This window comes from Lepus europaeus, chromosome 7 (genome assembly GCF_033115175.1).
Source record: "Lepus europaeus isolate LE1 chromosome 7, mLepTim1.pri, whole genome shotgun sequence".
NCBI classification, from domain to species: Eukaryota; Metazoa; Chordata; class Mammalia; order Lagomorpha; family Leporidae; genus Lepus; species Lepus europaeus.
Window position 1 is genome coordinate 49,138,570 of NC_084833.1, and position 20,301 is coordinate 49,158,870.

Below are 20,301 nucleotides of genomic sequence, written 5' to 3' on the forward strand. Positions count from 1 at the left end.
TAAAGTATTGATCGAATCAGGGTTATTACTCAGGATTCTAACTTAACCTAATTCTGGTGTCCTAACTTAGTTTTCCCATGGTGCTAGGATCTGGCTGGTTGCTTTTTACACCATAAACTTCTGTAGTATCCTCTTCCTATTTAACCATTTATGGGATCTTTTTCCTATTTGGGGAAAGAGATGGCTTACATGGATCTTTTGAAAAGCAAATCCTTTTCTGCAATAGGGACCCAGTCTTCCTTTCTCCAATTTCAAACTTAATTCCTCTCTGTGCCATTGGAGTCTCCCTCTGAGACACTCAAATATTGGAAGGTTGCCAATTAAAAAAAAAAAAAAAAGGAGAGAGGCTACCTCAGACTGAAACATACTTTAATTTTCTGCATTAGGTATAGTATCAAATTGTTCATTCTAACCTACCGTGGGAAACTCAACTCAAAAATGAAACAGTTACATCAAAAAAGCTTTATATATTCATCTCCTATTGGCTCTCCCTGTCTACACATGTAATCAATGAGAGATTCCATTGACATTATCTTCTCTGCTGCTTTGAGTCTTCCTTTTTGGAAAAGTCAGGAAATGCTCCATGCTGAGGCAAAAAGGACAAGATCACAGGCCTCCTTGGGAGTAGCCTAGGGAAGAGTCCACAGCTTGTTGGCTGCCCTTCGCTTTCCTTCCGCGTTCTGTAACAGGCACCCAAGGTTTCCACTCAGACGTGACTGGACACATTCTGACAGGGTATCTGCTGTCTTCCACACAGCCAAACGAGGCTTCTTTCCTTCTTTTGACTGTGGAGAGGGCACCATATTTCTAGGCATTCTGAATATCCACTGTGATTAGAGAGTCAAAGAGATGGATAAGTGGCCCTTGGGACAAGCTTTTCTGTGTGGTAATAGCAAGCTTACTACTCACGACAGTCAGCTTGAGGAGCCTGTAAGTGCTTAGAAGAATGTGAATGCAGGTGGCCTTGGCTCAAGCTAAAGACTTCCTCTACTTTCACTTTTTTTTTTTTCCTGATGAGGTACTTGTGTTCTATCCCATCAGTCTTCCCTTTAGCCAAGTGTCTACCAATTTCTTCTTTTGCCTGATTTTTCACTAAGGTTGGCTTTTCCTACCCACCACACACTGTCACTGACCCTTGATATGTCCAAGTTGGCTTCCATTGGTTTTCTGGAAACCACGATGTCACACATGTGAGTGTCAGGGTTGCAGGTGCTGAGGCAATGCTGATCTAGAAACCTAGAATGTGCCACATGGCTGTCTCTTTAATTAGACTACATAGGGAATCCATTAGTGCAAGAGCCTGCTTTAGCTTTGCAGTTTCAGTTTGGCTAATTTGAGAGTTTCCTAGGTTTGTGTTTATTTTTTGCCTCCTTTTTTCCACCTTTTTTTCCTGCATGTTTGGAAACCTTTGGTCTGTTTTCTTCTGTGGTACACTAGTTAGACAAGGCTGACCTTGTTTAAGAGGCAGGTTTCTTAAACTTTCCTGGGGTGGGTGTCCCAGGTATTGGGACATCCATGAACAGCACAGTGAACAACCATATCCAAGCTGCTAGACAGATTTTAAATCTTGAGCAAAGGTAGAAGGAAATTTTAATAGTTTCTCATCTTATTGGTATTACATTTGCTCTCCTTTGTCGCTAAGGTTTTCTCTCCCCCAGTGCAAGCTAAAATGTCACAGCTCTGTCACAAGCATGATTATGAAAACTATTGATACTAAGAAAATATTACAACTATGTTAGCAAGTTTTGTGTCTGAACAAACATTCTTGGGAAGAAAATTCCACAAGACACACACCCCTGTTCTGTTCTTCCGCTCGCCTTGCGTTGTTCAGAACTGGTCCTTTTTACCTAATGTTACAGTTCATTTAGCCTTCAAAGATTGCCATTTGTAATATAAATCAGCCTTGGTAAATCTTAATGGCATTTATAGTTATTCTGTAAAAGCCTAAGGTTTCATAATAAGTAGAGAAAAAGTATTTAGAATGGAAAGATCTTCCTTACATTAGCATATTCCAGGTGTTTTTTTTTTTTTTTTTAAATAAAGAAGATGCAGCAAAGACCATTTTTTGAATACTATTGTGCTGATCTAAGGCATGGCTTTCTGTGCCTCAGGGGCACAATATTAGGAGAGAGAAGGCCAAAGAATGCTATTTTTAGTTGAACAGTTCAGCAGATGGAGACATGAATACTCATATATTGGAAGGTTGAGGGACTTGAACCATTAATTTTGATAATGTATTTAACCCTGGGAACAATCAGAAACTGTAACTCTAAGGTTACAATGCTTTTGACCTTTAGAGAACAGAGAGCACTTGCTACAGTAAACAATATGTTATATTGCTACCTTTTCCAATTCTCTCAGCCTTATAAATTTCAGGACGAGTTGCCATTTGCTTTCCTCAGCTATGTTAGCATTGGTCCTTAAGTAAGTCAAAAAGAATGTTAAGGAAAAGGAGACTAGTATAATGAGGCAGTCATGTAAATACAGCATTTAAATAGCTATGATGTGAGATTATTTCTGTAGAAATGTAATCTCAGGAACTATGCACTGAATGCCTTTTTTTAAAACATGAAAAAGAGATTTAAGTGTATTGATTCATTTTATGTGGTTACTTTCAATATGATGGATCTTTAATTTTGTTTTGTTTTGTTTTTAATTGGGAGTAATGTTGCCTCAAAGTTGCAGCTTATATTAAACACAATCTGGTACCATATGCAAAATGATACACCTGTTTCATGCCTTCTTATTAAATGATGCATGCTTCTCTTTAGCAAATACAGCAGTTAAATATCACACAGCTTAAGAATTTCTAATTAAAATATCTCTACGTGTCAGCATATTGGTAATGTATTATTTTAATCCATTTATTTTGTTTATGAAACAGTGACATATGTTTAGATTGTGAAATATATGAGCCTTAAAAAGCACTTTATTGAAGAAAATTAATTCCTACAATACTGTCTGGGTAATGTGTTCACTCACCCAGTCACTGGCAGCACTGCCAGTCTTAATGTTTCGTAGACACACTTACCAGTTTCTTCCACATAACAGTCTTGAAAGGAAGCAGAACAGCGTTTTCTCTTAGCTTCAAATGATAGGTTTTTCTCTCTTTACTTCTCTCCCTACACCTTACTTATTAATTCAGACCTGTCCCCAAAACATTTTTGTTGCCTTTTAAAAGTATACACACACACACACACACACACCCCACCCCACACACACACAATAAAGGATGGGACTGAGTTCCTGTATAAGGGATTCTGAAAGACCAATCAAAATTAAAACAAGCTAGTTACCTTTTTAAAGTTAGACATTGTAATTTGTTTGTCAGCAGGGAGATGTTTGGGTCAGCCTAAGATAAAGTGACTGTCAGCAGTTATTCCTACAAGACAAGTAATTTCACTCAATGTATTACTGACAGATTGCTCACTTCTCTGAGTCACCAGAGAAAACAAACTTAATATTGTTACAGGCAGAGCTTCTGTCTTCATTAGCTTCAGAGAATGATTTTTATCGAGCATTCAAAGCTACCAAGCTTTAGTTGGAATATATTTTAACAGACTGGTTCTTATTATGATAATATGGGTAATATTCTAAGCGAAAGAATTGTATACGAAAATTAAAATATCAATATAAATACATTTTCACTTTCATTTGATGGGTTTTATGTGTGCTTTAGAGGAGATTTGAGGAAAGGAGTGTAATTAGAGCCTCAAAGCACTAAGAAAACCTATCAACCATAAGTTACTCTTAAATGAAACTATAAAAGTCTTGCCAAGTTTGCAAAGATAAAGGAGAACAATTGAAGTTTTTGCAAAAGTGAATACAAGCACATATTTTATTTAAATGATATTGTCAATTTTCATGCCACAAATGGAAAGTGAAGAAGTACCCATCAGCATGGGGAAAGCTCTCTTTCCATCTCACTTCCAGCCTGGATCTTTATGATATTGTATTTAGATGTAGCAATGCCTCCTACTCTTGTGTTCTTATTTGCAATTGTAAACATTCCTGAGTGCTATGGGGAAATGGGAGAGTGAGTTAGCTTTCCTGGGTGATATTGGGAGGCTGTGGTTTCTAATAGAGAAGAGGGTTGAATAAAGAGTTGATTAGAGTGACTTATTACTGGCTACCCAATGGAGAAAGAGGAACTGATTCAAAGCTGGCTTTAAGGATGCCAACTATGGGGCTGTGCTTTGAGGGGAAATGCTTTCTTTTTCTCTTAATCAGCCTTCACTTACCCCCTCTGACTCTTTTCATGACTTTTGAGAGTGTGGTAGAACTTGAGAGGCCCATTACAGCCAGGATTAGATGAGCCGCGGGCTAATGGAATAAGTTCCACTTACGGAATTAGAATTTTGCATTAGAGTTTCCACTATTACTTACTTGCCGTGTTGTCCTGAATTGTTCTCAGAATAACTCTTTTTTTTTCCAGTTTTTTTTAAATTATAAAAAGAACATAATGCATATTCTCAGAATTGTTGTGAATAGTAAATGGGATAATGAGTCATTCATTAGATTTCATCAAATGTAGCCAAACCATCATCAGAATAGGCATAAACCAGCACCCTTACAATAATCAAGTTTACTCTAGTTTTATTACCAAAAGTGCTTCCGTGGAGCAAGTCTAATCTATTAGAGTATAAGCCACTGAATTTAAATATTTTGTCTCCTTTTAAGGTTTTTAAGGTTTAAGTGACTCATTTATTTGAAATGGAGATGAAGAAGGAGAGAGAGAGAGAGAAAGAGAGAGAGAGATATCCATTGATTCACTCCCCAAATGCTGCATCAGTTGAGGCCGAGCTAGGCTGAAATCAGGAGCTTCTGGGTCTTCTCTCTGGATGGCAGGAACTCTATGTGAGCCATCCTCCACTGCTTCCCAGGCACATTAGCAGGGAGCTGAATTGGAAGTGGAGTAGCTGAGACTCAGCCTTTTAATAAGCACTCTGATATGGATGCGGGCATCCCAAGCAGCAGCTTAACCCATTATGCCACAGTTCCCACTCCAGTTTTTGTCTCTTATTTATTGTGGAATTCTCAGCATTTCTTGGTATAGTATTTGGTAAAATTAGTAAATTAATAAATTTCATCTTTGGTGGTGATCTGAGACCCAAACTGCTTTGAAACCCCATTTCTATTAAAGTTTAGTCAAGTGCTCTTTCTGCAGGAGACATTGTTTTATGTAGACAGCTTTTAATTTCTAGAAGAAAAATTACAGCTTCTGAGTGAGTCTGATGAGGCTGAAGAAATAATATATCAGAGAAGGATGCAAAATATGAAGATAGTTCCTACTGCTCAGAAGTATGATTTTTCGTTGTGGAAAGTGAAGCAGAGGTTTATACCCACCCACACATTAAAACATTGGATAAACTGGATATTCTTTTGGAAATTTGATTTTCAGTTGGTTTTAAGGTAATATTGAAAGTTGGGCAAATTGGCTCTTTTCACACAAGCCCTTTTATTCACTGTGCTAGAGTTATTTGATTAGGACCTCCTGTTGTGGCACAACAAAGCTGAGCTGCCACCAGTAATGCTGGCGCCCCATATCAGACTGCTGGTTCCAGTCCCCAGCTGTTCTGCTTCCAATCCACTTCCCTACTAATGCACATGGGATAGCCCAAGTACTTGGGCCCCTGCCACCCACATGGAAGACTCAGATGGAACTCTTGACTCCAGGGTCCTGGCTTCATCCTGGCCCAGCCCTGGCTGTTGCGGCCATTTTGGGTCTAAACCAGCTGACAGAAAATGGATCAATTTCTTTCTTTCCTCCTCTCCTCTCCTCTCCTCTCCCCTGCTCTCCCCTCCCCTCCCCTCTCCTTTCCCGTCCTTTCCTTTTCTTCTTTCTCTCGTTCTTTCTCTCTGTCCTTCAAATAAAAAAAAATTTGCAAAAAGTTATTTATTAGTGAGATGCTCAGCTGTATTCACTGCAGTGGTTATGTAGGAGTACAGGATTCTGGAATTACAAAGCCTGTTCAGTCTTCTAGCTCTCCTAATTTGAGATTTGTACCAACAGTCATTTAGCTCCAGGCCCACTAATTAATCCACTCAACATGGAGTCCCTGGTGTGTGAATAGTCAAACTTCAGTATCCATGGATTCCAAATCTATGGATTCAACCAACTGCAGATTGAAAATATTTTTTAAAAATTGCATCTATACTGAACATATGGACACTTTTCTTGCCATTATTCCCTAAAGAATGTAGTATATCAACTACTTGTATAGTATTTGTATTGTAATACATATTATAAGTAATTTAGAGATTATTTGAAGGGAACAAGAGGATGTCCATGGGGTAGATGCACATATCCTGTCATTTATATAAATGACTTTAGCACTCACAGATTTTGTTGTTCATGGTGTTGAGGAGGAGTCCTGGAAACAATCCCTCACACTCGTGGGAAACAGTGTTCATGCTTAAATAAACTGCTTCTAATAAGTAATGGTTTCTAAAATAATGATAAGTATTTTTCAGTTTTATTAGGTATCATATATCTGCATATGTATATGTTGTAATGAAGAACCCTGGAATTCAGAGAGATGCTTAAGGATATATGAGTGTCAGAAAGTTTGAAAGCAAAACATTCTGGGGGCAGCGCTGTGGTGTAGTGGGCTAAGCCTCTGCCTGCAGTGCCTGCATCCCATGTGGGCGCCACTTTGAGTCCCCGCTGCTCCTCTTCCATTCCAGCTCTCTGCTATGGCCTAGGAAATCAGTGAAAGATTGCCCAAGTGGTAGGGCCCCTGCACCCACATGGGACACCCCGGAGTACTCCTGGCTCCTGGCTTCGGATTGGGAGAGCTCCAGCCATTGTGGCCATCTAGGAGTGAAACAGCAGATGGAAGACCTTTCTCTCTGGCTCTCCCTCTCCTCTCTGTAATTCTACCTCTCAAATAAATAAATAAAATCTTAAAAAAATTTCTATTTTAGAAAATGCTTTGTTCCAGTGTCCAACCATCAAATAAGTCAGACTAGTCAACATTTCAGAAGTTTATATAAGAAAAAGCTGTAATAAAATATTTTGACCTGTAAGGTAATAGTACATATAGAACAGGACAACATTATATTTTTAAATTATAAAAATTTTTCAATTATATTTTAATTAAGAGGAATTGAGAAGCTATAGTTGGGTGGTTTTCACAACAGGTATGTCTCAGATGCAGGCTAAAGTTTCCAACTACTAGAGCTAGCACATAGTTGTTTCTGCTCTGTAGCTCCCTCTTTCTGTTTTAACATAGAATAATTAATATGCACAGGTCTACGTATTTGTGAAAATCCATATTAATTATAAATTCATGGAAAATTTTAATGTTTTAAGTACTTCGTACTGATTTGGAATCATCTCACTTTATTTTAGCTGTTTTAGACTATAAGGATTAGGATAATAACTAGGATAATAACTAGATTCTGTTACGTACCTTCCAAACTTAAATGTTATTAATGAAGGATTTTTTCTCAATTAAAAGTGAATAAACAAGCACTTAACATTTACTACATACTTTGTACAGGGTCCTGTGTAGATTAAAAAATCATTGTGTGTTCCCTTCTTTCATTCTTCTGTCATAATTCATAACTGATGACTGCAGTCAAGTCATTTTGAATTAAAGCAATTAACTCTCATTCTCCTCCTAATTTTAAAACATGAGTTCCTTTATATTGTTAATCATTTAATTCAGATTTAGTTAAATATATGCATTTTCTTTTTAAAAAAAAAATTTTATTTATTTATTTGATAGCTAGAGTTACAGACAGAGAGAGGGAGAGACAGAGAGAAAGGTCTTTCATCTTCTGGTTCACTTCCCAAATACAGTGGCCAGAGCTGAGCTGATCCAAAGCCAGGAAGTAGGAGCTTCTTCCAGGCCCCCGACACAGGTATTGATGGCCCAAGCACTTGAGCCATCCTCTACTGGTTTCCCAGGCCATTAGCATAGAGCTAGATCAGAAGAGGAGCAGCCAAGGCATGAACCGGTGCCTATATGGGATTCTAGCACTGCAGGTGGAGGCTTAGCCCACCACACCATATCACGAGCCCCTAAATATCTTCATTTTCATTTAAGAGATTAAAAGTGGAAGCAAAACAGTCCTTTGGTGAAGCGAAGATTTAAACTCAAATCCTTCATTTCCAGTGAACTTCATTAAGAGTTCCATGCATGGTTGTATATTTCTCTTATAACACTAGCTACAAATAGCCCTTGATGTTATGTCTAAATTAACCCAAGCCATGATCCTTGGTACTCTGTCATGATTTCCCTAGAGCTATTGGCTTTGAGCAGTATGATGTAAGTGATATCAAGAATTTAATACTTAAAATATAACCATGTGTTCAACTATCTCAAACCCTCACAACATAAGCATACAGTGTTTCCTTGAAGGTATTTCAAAATAAAGCTATTTTTCATCTAGAAATTGTATTTTTGAGATGTGTACCAAGTTTCTGGTCTAAGTTATCTGCTCATTTAAATTAAAAGAAAAGTGAAGTATCCTTTTAAAATTCTTCTTACTTAAATCACAGTTGTTAGCTTTGAATATAACTATTACAATAACATAATACATATCATATCACAGCTATATCAAAGTGTGTCTTTAAAGAGAGTTTTTAAATCATGATCAGGAAATTGATAAAGGCTATAAACTTTATGATTGCAAACATATGATATTCTGGAAGAGGCAAAACTATAGGGACAGTAAAAACACCCATGGTTGTCAGGGGTTGGGATGGAAGGAGGAATGAGTATGTGGCACACAGAGGATTTGTAGGGCAGAGAAGGTACTCTATGATACTATGATAGTATATCATTATACACTTGTCACAACCCATAGAGTGTACAAAACCAAGAATAAGTCCCAATATAAACTGGTATTTAGGTGATTATGATGTGTCAGTATAGGTTGTATTGATAATGGGGGAGACTATACAAGTGTATTTTATAAAGTTTATGGAGAAATGGAATTAAAAGAGAATGTGTATTTCTATGAAGTATCCTTTGAAGTCTCCCTTATACATGAATGAGGTCAGGGAAGGTGGAAATGTCTGTAGTTCCTCTTAGTTTTGTTTTAAGCCTTAAACTGCTCTAAAGTAGTCTTTCAACAAAAGTTTGCTGGCAAATCTAAGCAGTATAAAGTTCATCACTCAGATGGTCAACAGATACTTAGTGCTCATTGTGTGCCAGGCACTGTTCTACATTGAGGTCCCCAGATGGGAGCCTTTCTTTCCTCCATCCCAGGGTTTGGTTGGCAATATCTGTAGACAATTTCCATTGTTTGGATTGGTGGGAGCAGGGATTACTACTGGCATCTCATGGGTAGAGACCAAACCCTACAATGCCCAGTAGAGCTACCTTCAACAAAAATTAGTCATTCCCAAGTGTCAATTGTACTGAGGCTGCTGTTTTAGATAATGTGAAAATATCAGTGAATACTATCAAACAGAGCCCCTGTCCTCACAGTTTGCATTCTAGTGAGGGAAAGAGAAAATAGGGAAAGGAACATAGACTAAGGCATTGGGATTGCAGATCATCCTCTTCTGAACAGAAATATCCCCACCTACATATCTACCTATCCATCTGAATCTGGATGGGCAGATTTATTTTTTAATTGAGAACTATTCAATTGTTTATCCTCAGGTTTTATTTTTGTTTGTTTTTTTTCCTTCACTTCAGTCTTTAAAGCTAAAACTTTAATTCTATGCAGTCACCTTTGGCTGGAGTCATCACAGCTCTCCTCAATAGTGCTCGTGAAGTTTGGTGAGGACTTGGGAGCTGTTCATTAGTTTTTATAGGATGCTATTTACTAAGATCCCATAGGATGAATGGAATCATTCTTGGCAAAGAACTTATACTTTATGTAAACTAGACATTACAAAGGAAGCCTGAATTGCCTTCTAAAACAAGAAAGCAGAGATAAGTAGTATGGATTCTATGTATATGTGGAAATATGTGAGTAGATGTGTTTTTGTATACATATGTTCATATAATACCTATTTTATAGACATATAGTTTAAGTGAAAATTTACATTTCACCCTGGTAATAACTGCATTTTAATATTATCTCCATAGTTTAGAAGAAAGTGAAGCTCAGGTGACTTAGACCAGATTATTCATGTAATGAACAAAATAGGACTACAGTGGATAGCTTAAGTATATTTTAAAATTTGCTTCTGAGCCAGAGTTCTTTAAATTCTGCTAACTGATGTGTAGGAAACTTTCTTACAAAACGTGTACCTCTATTATTATAATATTTAAGTGAACTAAAGGTAGCTTAATTAAATCCAAACAGGAAACATTTCAAAGTCCACATGATATTCTCAGTATCCCCCAGAGTTCCTGTATTCCTCAGGTTTCCAGCTAACTGTTCAGAAGAAATCTCAAGCCAAAACGGAATTCAGCAAGGACAAGAACCAGGATGATGAAAACTGTCTTGTCTTATTCTGTAGCTTTCCTATGAGGAAAATGCTGAGAATCTTTCTGCTGAATGCCAGAGCCCGACTCTTGTGAGGGTTTCCGGGTCTGTCTGAGAATGTTAAAGTTTTGGTTTGTCTCCTGGAGTAGCCGGGGAGTTGTGTCCTTGCCCATCCCCAGCCTGTACTGCCCTCCAAGCGTGTTCAGCAGGTTGCATGCCAGCAGCTGAAGCAGATGTTTGCCCATGCTGGAACGGTGCGCCTGCTGCATCAGGAGCTGGGCGTTCCTCTTGACATCTGGCCGTTGCTGGGTCGGCAGGCCCGCCTCGGCCCCCGAGGCTGCGGGAGTCGTGGGGCAGAGAGCACTGAGTCTCTGCTGCTCTTTAAGAGATTAGTGCACTGAAGCAGCGGTAATGTTGAATTATCGCCTGACTGCCTTCTTCTCAGGAATCTCGGGACAATAGGGAAGTCAGGAAGGAGCAGCTACAGTGAGGTCGTGTTCAGAGAGACAAGACTAATTACAGAGTATTAAAGAGCTTTATTTTAAATGATTCAGTCTACAAATAGCTCTGGACATTGTATGAAACTTTTCAGAACCACAAAAAAAAAAAAAAAAAAAAACCTGGTAACTAAAAGAGACTTTTCTGTTTTAAAAATGGCGAGTATAGAAGCACTTGTCTAGTTTTAGAGTTTGGTCACATTGTGCTAGAGAAGACAGAGCACCTGGTAAAAAAGAACAAATATCCTAACACTTGTCGTTAGTGGGAAAGGCAGACTTCTGGGGAAGAGGCTGACTGGGTTATACGGTTTCACCTTATCATGCCCAAAACTTGTCTGTTTGCTAACCAGACATGAAACCATCTATTACACCAATTTCCTTTATGATATGTGTCATTTAAACACAACAGATATGGAAATGTGTAGTTTAAAATGTATTTTGTGAAGATCAGTTGTCACAGTATGTTGCTGTGCCTCTTATAATTTTTCAGTAGTGAGACCTCTGTGCTCAAAGAAGTCTTCTTAGAAACAGATTATGGCAGTTGGTGTTCACAGTTATATGTTGGAGAGGAACGCTATGTTGCTGTCACTTAACCTCACATATTCTAAGGGCATTATATTTAATTAACACTGGTGAGAGTTTGACCTGAGAGGCTATGGAAAGTGATGGAGCTGCATTTTCCAAACCCTGCTCTAGTCAGCTGGGAGAGAAATAAAAAAATAGAAAATACTATTTTCTGAAATTCCCTCTAACTAAGCTGTATTTCAACGGGCCATTGAATGTGCAAATGGACAAAGGTATTACTTCAGTCATTGAATTGTATCAAACTCCTTCTCGGAGGCCCAGTTTAAAAACTCTGTAGGAAAAGCAGTTTAGCATCACATTCTCAATGGATTTCTTTCAGTCTGCTTAAAAAGAACTGCAAATAAATAGAAGGAAGTTTTGCAAAAAGGAGATGCACTCCCTGTCCCTGGGTGGAATGGGACCCTGAGCAGTCTGCACACACTGGGGTAGCCCTCCAGAACCCAGGGGCTCTCAGCCCACACAGGAGAAACAGGCCCTCTCTGCAGTGCGCAGGACAGCTTCCTCAGCTGAGAAGTGCTAGCTGCAGATCCCAGGGGACCGTCCCCGCAAACTGTGTGGCTGTGTCACTGGCTCGGACATAGTGCAGTCGAGCAGAAGACCAAGAGCACGAGAGTCAGGAGAGAGAAACGCTTTGTTGAAATAATAGAGGCCTGGAGGTGACCGATTTGGGTGGAAATATGGCACTTCTCCATACGTTTATCAATTGTTTTCATAAAGAGGCACTTCTTAGTTGCAGAACAAAATAGTCAACTGTAATTCATAGGAGTCCAGCTGTATACTCCTGATCTCATATCTACCTCTGCCTCCATTTCCTTAGTAGGAAAGACCATCACTACATACAGACATGCCTCATATCAGCAGTCATGAGTTATGGTCATATTTTGAAGCAGCATACTTCCTTTTGCTAAGCAGCTGGTTGGCTCTCTTAGATGTTTTCTGTCAATGCAGGAATGAATTGCTTGATGATTTCTTGTTTCTTTAAGACCTGTAAAGTTAAAAGAGCTAAATGACTATGAGATAATTTTCTCTGAACCTTGGTTTCCTCATCTGTGAAATAGGGATAATGATACTTCCCATAGCATTATTATGGGGATTAGATGAGGTAGTATAAGCTAGTTTGCCTTGTAAAATGTCTGCTGTGTGGTAGATACTCAATAAATTTCACTTATTTCCATACCATTATATTAGTATCTTCTTATTCCCTCTTCTTATTTATTAAAGTTTTTTTTTTTTGCCGGCGCTGCGGCTCACTTGGCTAATCCTCCACCTGAGGCTCTGGCACCCCGGGTTCTAGACCCAGTTGGGGCGCCAGATTCTGTCCCGGTTGCCCCTCTTCCAGGCCAGCTCTCTGATTTGACCCGGGAAGGCAGTGGAGGATGGCCCAAGTGCTTGGGCCCTGCACCCGCATGGGAGACCAGGAGGAAGCACCTGGCTCCTGGCTTCGGATCGGCACAGCGTGCCGGCCACAGCGCACCTGCCGTAGTGGCCATTTTGGGGGTGAACCAACGGCAAAAGGAAGACCTTTCTCTCTGTCTCTCTCTCACTGTCTAACTCTGCCTATCAATTTGAATAGCAAAGTTACAGAGACAGGACCGAGGGGGTGGGGGAGAGAGGTTTTCCCTCCTCTGGTTCACTCCCCAAATGACCACAATGGCTGGATCTGGGCCAGGCTATACCAAGAGCCTGGAGTTTCCTCTGGATTTCCCACGTGGGTGCAGGGGCCCAAGCACTTGGACCATCTTTCGCTTCTTTCCCAGGCACATCGGACTATCTTTTGCTTCTTTCCCAGGTACATTAGCAGGGAGCTGGATCAGAAGCAGAGCAGCCGGATCTGGAAACCGTGCCCATGTGGGATGCCGGTATTGTAGGCAGAGGCTTAACCTGCTATTCCAGAACACTGGCCTCCCTTGTTCACTCCTTAGCTAATTACTTTTAAAGCTTCTGCTGTTTACTTTAGTTCTTCTATTCAGCAAGAAAACTGAGTAAGTTTCTGCCTTCGTGCAACAGGAGTCTAGGGAGAAAATATATTAAGTGGGCAATGCTTCACAGTGGAAGGAAAACAGGTAACATAGGACTGATTATCTGGCACATATGTGCATAAATGTACTCTTTTCCTGACTTAGCAGGCTGGCTAGGTGTAAGCACTTTGGAATCCTTTCGTCATAATGTCAGTGCTGGATGAGTGCTGCTGATTTCAAAGAGAAGGAGGTCCAGCCACAGTGTTCCTCAACAAGAAGTGGCAGCCACTCCGCAATTAGGGGACTGTAAACTGGATGTCCCGCTAATGAAGAACAACATGCTGTGATATTGAAAGAACACCTTTTACCAAAAGACAATGAGGTGCTAAAATTCCACAGACTTCCAGAGCTAGAAATCCCTCCAGAGGCCTTGAAAGTCAAGTCCTGATTCTACTCCTAGTTCTGTGAGTTTAGCTAAATTAATATTCCTTGTACCTATATTCTATTAAATGGGGTTAGGAATAATAACTGCCCATACAGGGCAGTTGTAAGGATGATCAAACAAAATTTTTGTGAGAAATGCTTACACTCTGCCAAACGCTAGGTGAATTTTTTGATTTTACAGTTGAAGAGACAAAGGCTCAGAGACTTGGATTAAACAACCAAAGCCACACAGCTAAAAAGTAGCTAGGGTTAGAGTGTCTAGAATTGTAGGCAGCAGTGTAACGAATTAAATTGGATTGCTGTTTATACATCAATGTTGGCTGAAGAGAACTAAATGGACCTAGACAAACAAGAGGATAGTATCTCACGCTTCCACCTACTTTAGGTGAGGATGGATAGGAGATGAATTTAAGAAGAGGTTTATTTTTGTTTGTTTCTTTTTTGTGTGTGTAATTGAGTGTGCCATTCTACTGAAGATTATACATTGAAAAATGAAAGCAAAGAGTATTAAAGTAGAAGACCCTATCACAGTGCTGGTAGTAGTAACGAGAACACACTCTAAACTTAACAGATAACATGATGACTTATTAATTTAGTTCACACATACATTGATTCTCTAGATGTTTATTAAGCACCTACTGTGTGATAAGCAGTCTTTTCTACTTTGGACTACTAAGATCAATAAAACTTGACCTCTGCCCTCAGTCTAGTAAACAATGTGTGTTTGTTAGACGTATTGTCCTGGTGGGAATCACATGGGAGGAGGAAGTGTTTAACCCTGCCTCGGAAAGTACTGATCATCTTCATGGATGAGCCTTGAAATCAGAGTATATGATCACCTGGTTATTGGGGAAGGGTCCAGAATGACAGGGAGGCAGAGAAGAGAAAGACAAAGTGAACAGCCTGCCATTGCTTAGCTGCACTAGATAACATGACACATTCAGGAATGGTTGATCCAGGATGAGTATACAGGAGCAAAGGAGGGTGACACTGGAAAGGTAAGCAAAGGGTCAGATCACAGAGTGTGTTTTACACCACACTATGGAATTTGCAACGCATGTGGTAGATGTGATTTTATTCACACCATAAATGGTAAAGTGGTATAAGGTATAGTGAACAATTTTATGGTGTGATATTTCTCTATTAATTTGATCTCTAGTTTACATTTCCCATTGCACTAGGTTTAATAGTTAGGGAACTATGTTTGGTAAGATTGATAGTCCCTTTAGTACAATGGTACTCTGTGGCAAGTGAGACTGTACAAATAATGTAATGATACACGCTGAATAAACAAAACTGTTTAAGATTGAAGCAAAGCCAAGGTCCAGCCATTTCCTGGGGATTTTGGGAAATCCTATAATCTGCAGTTTGTACTAAACCCAATCATATTTAGCACATTGCTTCTCAATGAATGGGCCTTGATACTATATTTTAACCAAATGATGCAACAAGAAGTAAAAACTCTATAAAGAAAAGCTATGGTTCTTCTAATTGTTAATGCCTTGTAATTATGTCCCTTTCTGGAATAATCAAATGTTCCTTGGCAGAGGTCAGGATCCTGCCACTGACTTATTTAACAGATCCTCTTAACATCTGTCCTGCAGACTGTGCACTTTATTAGCAGACAAGAGACCCAACAGACTTAGCCTGCTGTGTACCTTTTTCACATTCACACAGCTGTGGATTAACTCAGACTTTCCAGAAGAGGACCAACCAGAAGGGATAGTAAGGTTATTGGCTGATTCTAAAAAGATGGGAAAAAAGAGCAGAAACAAATGTTGCCCTAGAACAATTCAGTGTTTTTTAGGGTGACAATTACCAGTCTGTTTTAAAAGGGAATAAAAGCAGCTATTTTACTAAAAAAGGAAAGTCTATTCATATCTGTGTGGGAACCTAATCAGGCTCTTGTTTCCAATGAGGATGACTCCACAGCGGCACCAGGTCTGCGACAAGAATGCTCCTTTTGTGTGCCAATAATGTGGAAACGATAAAATTGCCTTTAAGAGACATATGTGCTTACATCATGAAATGTGTGATTTGACAAAATGCTTTGTTCTCCTCATATTTTCCATGTAGAGTTTCATGCTGGGTGTTGGGCTGGAAATCTTTGATTAACTGGAATTAGTTGCCGAAATAAAGTAGACACTGTGTTCTATGATTCATCTTGCTGAGCTGTAAATTATAGTAAAACATATAAGGAATGACAGGAAGAAGTGCTGATTTGAACCTCTGACCCACAACAGGCACAAAAACATAAGATTAATCCTTCAAAGAGCTGCTTAGAGACATAAATATTCCATGGTCCACTCCGAGTTACGCCCTCTTAACAAACTAAAGCTGTGATTTTGTGTCATGTAAAGGGAGTGAGTTTTCTAGGGGTGTTGTGGTAGGCTTGGAGATGCTAAGATTCATAAAATTCTTCCCTTAATTAGGATTTCAATGCTTAAAGATTTTTCTTTATCCAACAATAGATAATGAAAATAAGAACAAAACAAAGTTCCTGTTTCTTAAGTGAGTGGCCAAGGGTAGTTTCCCTTTTTCCAGAAATGTAGGACATTTTCTCAAGGCCATGCTGGCCCTTAGCGTGAACACCTTAGTTCAATTGGGTGCTAGTACTACGAAGCATTGTTGTGCTAGCCTAAGGGAATGAGCTGGGAGAGGGAGACATTATTAAATACAGAACAGAAATTCTATTCCCGTGTTGTAGGGATTGCGGTCCCATCTGCTCATGATGGTTCTTTTATCTTTTAGTTAACCAAGGACCTCTTTCTTGGGCTTTTCTGTGAACCAAATCTATCTTACTATCTCCAGTCAAATGAACTGTTCCCAGTGATGTGTTTCAGTAGTACTATGTAGATGCTTTCCTTATGCCATTTACCATAGGGTGTTTTTCCCTGTCTCCTTCCTATCCTGCTATGAGACGCATATCTTTGCTGACCTGAAACACAGCATATCTTCTTCTTGGTTGCATCCCTAAAACGTGTTTTGCTGAATTAAATAACATACCAACAGGTAGTTGTTTCTCTGAATAAGATCTTTGGAGTGACTGTTTTTAAAAAGATACACCAATAAAAATAACAAGAGCCTGCAATATAGGGTCTTTCTAGTATGCCTCTGTTTTAAGTATTGCATGTTAATATGCATTAATTCATTTACTCCGCACAGCAATCTTCAAAGTAGGTTCTATTATTATCCCTTTTTACAGCTATGGAAACTTAAGATCTACGAGATTAAATAACTTGCCCAAGATCACATAGTTAGTAATCAATGATTTTAACTAAAGACTGTGCACTTTTAATCACTGCTATCTTGTCTCTCATAGCAACTTACAAAACCACATCACTGCTATCTTGCCTCTCATAGCAACTTAAAAGACCACATTTTTCTAAACTATGATTAGCATTACCTGCTTCATCTGTTCTAGGAATTTTTCAAGGTGGATTGTGGAGATATGTAGCCATAGCATCTCTAACAGCAATAAAGCATACTCTGTGCTTATGGCACACTATTTAAACATGTTCTTGCAATGATTTCTTTGAATAAGGTATCCTTTCTTTCTGCTAATTAGGGAGTAAACTGTGGGCATTGTTGTAGGATACAGTCGGCATATTTACATACTTCAAAATATACTGAAGTTTTCCAATTGGCAATATTAATAATTTTCAGTTTAGAAAGTGACAGTGGATTTGGCTTTGAAACAGAGTAAAACACCTGAATTTTTAAGAAGAGATGAAAATAGTAAAATAAGATATTTTGCATTTTTATCTAATTTACCTATTTAAAATGAATCAGATATACTTTCCTATTTTCTTCAATATTTATAATAAATAAGTATTTTCCATTAGTGTTGTAAGACATTTGTGTTTAGTAAATCTGTACATTTAATCATAGCTATGAATTTTGTTCACTAGCATGATTCTTGTGTTCAGTCTTCTAAGGTCTGCTGAGAAATTGAAGCCAAAGTCAGTTTAAAAACAGTAAAAAACATTTTGACATAATACAAATGGACATTAGCAGCTCATAATACAAATGGACATTAGCAGCTAGTAGCATTTGTTTTGCCCAATGATTAAAGTAAAAAAAAAAAAGTATTCCACTCATACAATTCTGTTTTCCCCCAAATTTATATATATATATATAACAATTTAAATAACCATTTTTTCACTATATAGTTATCCATATTTACCTTCATTCCTGTTGTTTTGAAAGCTTCATTACAGATGGAAATCAAAGGGCATAGAAGCTGGGAAGTTGTAGAATATTTTTTCTAGCAGCAGCATCTGGTTCCTTGGCAGTCATCATGGGCCAAGGCAAAGCAGTGCTGGCATACCTCCAGATTCTCATGTGGGTACTGCTGAGGGATTTCCAGCTCTGCCATGTTGTTTTATTGGTACTTCCTAGAAACTCAGAATGGGATGCAAAATCCATTTCAAAGTATACAAAGCTGGTAAGATCTGGCCTTCTTGCTATCTTTCTGACTCTTGAATTATTACCCCTTGCCCAGCATACTCCACTGACCTTCTTGTTGTTTCTAAACTATTCCGACCATAAGCATAACCTTGCCATTTGACTTTAAAACCATTACTTTGCCTCTGCCTGGATACTGTCCCTAGATAAGGACATGGCTCACTCCCTCGCTTCTTTATTCAAATGTCCCCTGCTCTGAGTTTGCCTGATCTCTATATATTTAAGCTCTGTATCCAAGACTCATATACTCATATATTTCATGGTACACATCAGTCACAGAGTCAGATATCTTCTCCACAGTCATCTCCCCAAAATTACTGCTCATTTCTGTTTTTCCAAATCCTAAATTATAGATGACTCATGATAACCACTCAACAAGTATTTTTTGAATTAATGGATGGAGGAATGAGTATATCTTTTAGATGCCTTTGTGCTTTCAAATATTGACAAAGTAGCATATATGTATTTACCAAAAGTACAGTTCAAAACATGTACTAAAAACATAGATACCCATTGAAAAGTTCCCTATGACTCTTAGTTTGGGAGAAATAATGCTTAGGTTTCAAATCCAACTTTGGACTCAGTGATGAGTTTTTATAATGTCAGATGCAACTGTTTAAGGTTTACATGATAAGCTGCAGCTCAGCTTTGAGCCTACAGATGCACGCTGTACCGCTTGGAGCACATTCAGAGAACTGGATCTTCAGCATTGCTTGCCCAGCTCTTATAAATGGAAGGAATGTAGATTCTACCATAATACTGATTTCCAACTGCCCTCAGTATCACCTCTGTGAATATCTTGCTTTAAGAACTAAATTACTAATTTTTTGAATAACTGAACTTATATTTATGTAAATAAGGCATTCTGTATTTACATAGCACCCAGGAAGAGAAGATCCTTGGGAAAAGTAGAGATTGGGTGGTTCTTGTTAAAATTGTTGGGGGTTGCTTTGCTTATTCTTATTTGTACTGTACAACTCTCTTCCATGGGAAGTGCTGTTCTGAATACATTCCAACATAATTGGTTCAATCAGAGAATGAATTGTAACTGAGGTGTTTTCCTTTTGATTTTTTTGTTTTTTGTGTTTTTGTGTGCTGGCAGAGGACTGGTGAAGTTGGATTTTCTTTTGAGTATCATAGTAAAAGGAAATGACTTGTGATTTGAGCCTCTCTTCTACCATTTTTTCCATTTTACAGTTTCTTCTGTTCTTCACACCCTACACGTCCTTGCCCTGTTAGCTCAAGGAGCAATGTCAGAGGAACGAACAATCCACTGCTGGGGAAAATGGGCAAGAGGACCTCTAGCCTATTCATTTGATTTATTTACTATTCTTATGCCAGCTGCAAACAATAATGAAATTAATTAAGCAGGTCCTGGTTCTTAGTGGGTGATAGTTAATGCTTGCTCCATTTTCCTTTTGGTTGATGTGAAAAGGCAATTGGCAAGTCTCAAAGGTGATAACATCAGAGCCACTGCTACCTGAGGCAAATTTTGGACACTTCATATATATTTGCATAAACTTTTTTAAAAAAGGTTTATTATTTATTTGAAAGAATTACAGGAGAGAGAGAAAGAGAGAGCAAGCGAGAGAGCGAGCAAGAGAGAGAGAGCGCTTTGATCCACTGGATCACTCCACAGATGGCTGCAATGCTTAGTGCTGAGCCAGGCCAAAGCCAGGAGCCAGGAGCTTCATCTGGGTCTCCCCCATGGGTATCAGGGGCCCAAACACTTGGGCCATCTTCTGCTGCTTTTCCGAGGCCTTGAGCAGGGAGCTGGATTGGAAGTGGAGCAACTGGGACACAAACGGATGCCCATATGGGATGCCAGCATTGCATTACCCACTCCCCCACAACACTGACTCATATTTCTATAAACTTTTAATTTTAAATATCTGAAACACCTTAACATGAGTATAATTGACCTAATTGCTATGTTTGCATTTTTCTACATTTTA

At 38.8% G+C, this 20,301-nt stretch overlaps 1 protein-coding gene across 16 annotated transcripts in view; it reads left to right on the forward strand.

Annotated features, from left to right (window-relative positions):
* Window positions 1-20,301, forward strand: part of SOX6 (SRY-box transcription factor 6) — a 666,111-nt gene that overhangs the window by 535,853 nt on the left and 109,957 nt on the right. The gene's annotated exons all lie outside the window — the stretch shown is intronic.